Here is a 6,114-nt window from a genome sequence, read left to right on the forward strand (position 1 = left end):
TGTTCTAAGTATTCAAGTTGGAGCCACCAGCAGGCTGTCTTAAAAGCCTCATTCAGCCTGTCTGCCTTGGTGCTATTTTATTTATAATTCTTTTCGTCACGTCAAAGAACCCTGTGTTTCTTGCAGACTGTTTTCGGGTGGTTGAGTGTTTTGGCTTTTGGCTACAGCTGGTTAGTTTTTCCGAATCTGTAGATTCAGGTGTGCGCCGGCAAGTGTGTGCCCAACACGAGAAGTTTCCCTGAGCGCCTTGGAGTCGTTCTGTAAATGTCCGGCGTTCTATGCGCAAGAGCGTTCCGATTCAGAGAACTTGTTCTTCTTGGAGAGTGGGGATGGTGTTGGCATTGCCTGCGTCCAGTTCCTCCTCCCGGACAAAAAGTCAACTGGGAAAGACTCACTTTGGAAGCAGAATCTTGTAGCATATTTAGAATACAGAGTTAAAAAACTGGTTAATGGGTGAGGTATTAGGAAAAGCTCAGAACCTTGATAATAGTTGTTAAAAATTCCTGCTGCTGTGCGTCATTGAAAAACCAAGCCCAGGAGTGAAAATACCTGTCCACGTCTCTGGTTATTTGGAAATACATTTTTAAAAATATACTTTCATCATGTAAAAATCATGTAGGTGGTTTTATTCTTAAGGATAGTGTCTTCCCTTGTCTGATTGTTTACATTACTGCTTGCTGGTAAAAAACAAAAATGACCTCCGTGTTCTTTTAAAATTAGGAATTACATCAAAAGTTGCTCTCTAAATAGCAAGAAACGAAACAAAAGACACACTGATTTTCTTTTTAAGTATTTCGCTCTTGCAACCGTTAACTATTACCAGTCTTGCAGTGATAAATTTAGTTAAAACAGCTCTTCCCTTTTTTGTAGAAGGAACATACATGACAAATCCACTTTGTCTTTCTGTGAGTGGGATCTGAGGCATAGTCAGGAAAATTAAACTGTGGTCATATATGAAGCAAGTTACACACCACTGTTGTGTGAAATCGTATTTTATTTTCAAAAAATAAAATGAAATTGTATTTAAAAAATCAATTGAAATGTTATTTAAAAAATCAGTTGAAATTTTATTCAAAAAATAAAATTGCAATAAATATGATCAGAGTGGTCAAATTTCAAACACTTGTAATCGAAACTCTCTCCCCAAAAAAGAGAGGGAGACACACGGGGCAGTTTAGGTTTTGTTACAATCATTTTTAAGAAGCGATCAGTGAAGTCTTGATTAAAAAAAAAAAAAGTTCCTGCTGTCCCTTGCAGCTTAACAATGAACCATTTGAGCTCTAAATCAGGGTTGTTTCTCTCTCTTTCTTTTTCTTTTTCAGACTGTTTCTTTATTCCAAGGGCTTATAATTTACTAGCAGACTGAAGAACTGTAGAGTTAAAAGATAGTACGAAGGTTCTCATATCATCTGTGGGAAAGCAACAAAATTCAGCTGATCTTCATTAGCATTTCAGCATTATTTAAAATTTTTGGAGTCAAAACGTAAACAGTTGACAGTCCTTAAAGTTGACATTGACACAGATAAAATCTGCTTAGATATAGAATTGAAAAAGAATATGTGGTCACTAAAAAATAACGATGATTTCAAGCCTCAGTAAAGGGTTGATAGGATACAAAAATACTTTAAATAAATCGAGGTTCTTCAACTGTAAAAAGGAGGCATTCCTTGGACACTTTAGGAATGAAATTCTTTTCAGATTTTCTGACCTCCTTTCGTTTTCTTGGAAATTGGCATTTTTTATTACTAAAAACTGTTAAACTCCAAATTCTAATATATTTTAAATTGCTAATAAATCTGCGAAAAATGTTATTTCACAATTTATGATGATTCCCTTTTGCAGAATTGAGCTACTAAAATAAACAGAACACTCCCTTCTCTTTGAAAGGTATTTTGGATTTTTTTTTAAATTTAGTTTGTACTGCGCCTTTTTTCATCCCTTTTATAAACTCAAGAATCAAGCTCTGGCATTTGACATAGTATATATGACCAGGGACATTTGCCCATCATCTTTAATTAATAATTTCTGATTTGTGTGGTTACTACTTTGGCATGGAAAATATTAATTGTAATTCCTCATTTATAAGGGGAAATTTTTCTCACTGGCATATACGTCGTCTATACAGTGTATTCACATATATATGAGCATATGTGTGTGTGTATATATGTCTGTGTATGTGCATACATATGTATATACATATATTATTGAACACACATTTATTGTAGACTTCTTTTATGTTTTGCTTTACTTCTATTTGAAAAATAATAACCCCTGAAGGATGCGTTCAGGGTTGTTAGACTTCTTTCTGATGTTACACACACACATAACACATAGTGAACAGTGAATGGGTGGGATTCCAAAGTAGGTTAAAAATGACTTTAACAGCTGCTCACAAAAGGTTGCATGGATTTGGGGTTCGCATCCATCAGCCGGGAGAAAGCATGGGGCATTCCGCTGATCACTGTTAGCCACAGGCACACTGAAGTCTGTTCTTTACATTCAAAAAAAAAGAAAAAGAAAAAGAAAGAAGATAATGTAGAAGGAGTTGGCCAGCGTACTTTTTTTATCGCGGAGGTGTTGTAGACGCCCTGCCCTAATGCTTTTGTCCTGAAATATGCTTGTCCTACAGTCCGAGTTGCATTTTTATTGCTAGAAGGTTAATGTCAAGTTTGGTATAAAACTGGGTGAACTAAAGCAAAAGCTTTTGAAAACTGTTTCTGTAGGTTTGGAAGGAAAGAAACCTTCCTAGGGTGTTTGCCTGCATATCCTTCCCCAGCCTGAGACATTATAAATGCTGGATTATCTTCCACCGTATTTCTTCTAGGTAAACTCCCTCCACTGGAAAAATGAAATAAAAAATATGTTTACCCCAGGTAAATTGATGCTAATAGGTTTTGTGCATAAATAATTGAGAGCAAGAATGAGTCTTCCGTAAAGTAGGAATACAAGTGATCACGTAACTTGGATCAAAATGGAATCCCAAACCTGCAAATTACTTTGAGACAAAAGCGAAAGGAAAAAAAAAAAAACAACCAAAAAACCCCCCGAAGCCTGGTTTGTTTGCCTTTATACAGTGTACCCACAGCTTCTCAGCAGCAACTCCAAAGGGCACATTGTTTGCAGTGCCTGAAGTGGCATCCTACCCAGAAACAGCCACAAACTCCCAATGTCAAGTTCTCTGGGCCAGCTTTAGAAACAGGATTATTCTCGAGTGTACAACTTGAATGTGCAAACCCAAGTGAAAATGTAATTTTTCCCTCACACACAGCCTACTGGCTTTGATTAGATTCAGTGCGTCTGTTTACGAAGTCCTCCCGATGCCTTGGATACCGAACATTTTTAACTATTAAGTGTCACTGCGGTGAGAAAGCGAAAATGGAACTGAAACGCTGGATGGCCGAGGCTGTGGGCCAAGGGCTGGGGCTGCAGCAGGAAGCTGCTCGCTGCATTCCCACTAGGCAGATCTTGGGATAAATCAGAAAAAAAAAAAAAAAAAATAACCGAATAAGGCCAATACTGTAAACATCCTGGCATGACCAGAGCCTCCCTTATTTTCAAACACCTGCCCTCAAGCATGGCTGTGGCCCACAAGCCCTGTTGAAATTTTTCCTCTAGGAGACTTGTCCACCATCATGCTCACGAACAAAGTTAAATTTCCCAGGCTTCCTTCTGGAAAATCTGAGCACAGCTTTTATATTATTTACTTTGAATAATATAATATGATAGCAAGAAGGCAAAAAAAAAAAAAAACCCACTGAATAATACCCAATGAAATTACCTGAGGGCTATTATTTTCCCTGAATAAAGCAGAATTTGATTTCTGAATCTGCAACCAAATTATATGTAAATCCTTGCCAAGTGCGGGGGGGGGGGGGCGATAAAAAGAGTCTGTGTTCTCAAGTATTATTCTGACTCACCCAATTTGTTGTTTTACCAAATAAAAATTGGAAGGGGGGAAAAGGCATTAAATTATTACTGCATGAGAGCAAGGAAAAAAAAAAAATCCACTAATAAAAAGAAGGGTAGCAAGCCAGTATGATTATACAATGGTTTCAGGTGAAAATTACCAAGCTAATATCTTGGCATTTAGTTACTGCCTTCAGTAATGATACAGTTGTCAAATTTGTGTTTGTGCCAATGGAACAAAAGTTGTAATGGCGTAATGGAAGATAATCTCTTTTTCTTTGTGGCTTTTAAAATTCAATGTTTTAATCCACCCATTTAATCACAAAACATATATCACCTTAGTTATAATATTTATAGTGTTTAGGAAAGTGATTATAAATAGATTATAGTGTGGTTGTTGGATGTGGTATGTATCTTTTTTTTTTCGTGTGACTGTATCACCGAGGTCTGCAGCGTTTCTAGAGTTTGCACTGGGGAGTGGTTTTACATGAGAACAGTAGCCATATATTTATTTTCAGAATCCCCTGCTTGGTCGTTACTGAGCTCGTTCATTATTTTGAAAAAACGAGATTTGGTATTAAAAGGGCACAGTACTTATGACGGGGAGGGAAGTCTCTGCATCCAGCCGCGAATGCATTTTCGTCATTTTGGATTCCCCAAACTTGCTCAACCACAGAATGTGTTTAATATGTTTTTTAAAGTAGTTAGACCATACAGTAAAGATGGGGAAGAGGGGGGAATTACGGTGGCAGTTAGCGGTTGGATTCTTCCTCGGTATTGCAGGAGCAGGGAGGGGCTGAGAGAGGGCTCACTGTGGCGTTTCTGAACTGCCCGGCTCAGCCTCATCTTGTGGGAGGTGTGTTCTCTTAGTCCACACTTCCTCGTCTTGGCTAGGGATTTTAACAGTAAAGCAAATCATAAAGGACTGCTGTACTAGACCAGAAGGATTTTGTTTTCCTACCTTATCGCTAGAAAGTGGGTATGGCATTGCCGAGTCTTGGCATCCTTTTTGGAGGAAGGAAGAGCATGGAATTCTGGGCTTCCAGCTCACAGGCCCACCACCCTTGAGGCCGGGAGGGCCATCCCGAAACTGCGAGGGCCATCCTGGACCCTTTTCTTGGGTACCCCCCCTAGGAAAATCACCCGGCTTGTGTCCTTTCTGTGATGTCTGGCAAATGTGGAAAGTGAAAGTTGATCAGGATTTCAGTGAGAAGATTTAACTGGGAAACACTTCTCCATTTTCTAAAACCGGGTCTTCTGATAGAGAAAAGCAAAGCCGTGTGTGTCTAGAAAGAAAAGGCCGCAGGAAGATTGCACCCACCCCCCAACCCCAGGAAAGTAATTCTGGAAGGTTTCTAATGTATCCTCCCTTCCTCCTCAAAAATGCTGTACTTCATAGGGTGGTGGGCATGTTGTGGGTGGAGGGGGGTGTTGAGCCAGCTCAAGGCCAAGGTCACAGTGGTGTGTCTGGAGGGGGGTTCATGGAGTAGGGGTCTGGGAACCTAGGAAGCCCAGCCGGTGGGCAGCCGAGGCCCTGGCAGTGCTGCCCAGCCCGGCCTCGCTCCGTGTGGCCAATCCCCCTTCCTGGCAGCCCACTCCGGTGTGGAATGAAGTTCCCTCGCAAGCAGGGCACACGAGGAACTTTTGAATTTACCAATGGTATAAAAAGTATATATATTTTTATGACAACGGGCAAGTTTCAATTGGTTGACAGAAATGGCGAGATGTGACGTCAAGGGACACTGGTTAGAATGCCAAGGCCAGCTGGGGGGGTGGGGGAGAGACAGACACAAGAGACGTTGGGATGCGGCCCGGAGGCCTCGTTTTTCTCGGCCCGGCTGTCTGCAGGGCTGTCTCGGGCATCCCAAACAACCAGGTCCACTAGGCTCTGAGCGAGGGTATGCCTAGACAGGGGCCCCAGCGTAGTGGTTCGTGTCTGCGTCCCTAGAGCAGGAGGCCCAGGCCGGCCGGGGTAGGGAAACCTCTCCGGCGTCCAGGCGGAGCCAGCAGGAACGGCCGCCGCGGCCTCCTTGGCATTCTCATCTGTGTGCCGCCATGGCTCAGGTCCGATCCCGACTCCCGGGAGGGGCTTGGGGGCAGCAGTATCGCCCGTCGGGCTCCAAAACAGCAGAACTGCGGCCTTGAACTTCATCCCGCAGTTCCTGCGCCCTGAACAGGGGCGAGCAGGAAGTTGTTTCCGCCGGGAAG

General features: G+C 41.7%; 1 long non-coding RNA gene across 1 annotated transcript; it reads right to left on the minus strand.

Moving 5' to 3' along the window:
• Positions 1-1,222: 1,222 nt before the first annotated feature.
• On the minus strand, positions 1,223-5,694 carry LOC111821191 (uncharacterized). The gene is made up of 2 exons (XR_002824644.1): positions 4,868-5,694; positions 1,223-2,491 (listed from the first exon to the last, which is right to left on the minus strand). It is a non-coding gene; the product is annotated as an uncharacterized LOC111821191 (long non-coding RNA).
• Positions 5,695-6,114: the final 420 nt, after the last annotated feature.

This window comes from Trichechus manatus, unplaced genomic scaffold (assembly GCF_000243295.1).
Source record: "Trichechus manatus latirostris isolate Lorelei unplaced genomic scaffold, TriManLat1.0 scaffold00069, whole genome shotgun sequence".
In the NCBI taxonomy this organism is placed as follows: Eukaryota; Metazoa; Chordata; class Mammalia; order Sirenia; family Trichechidae; genus Trichechus; species Trichechus manatus.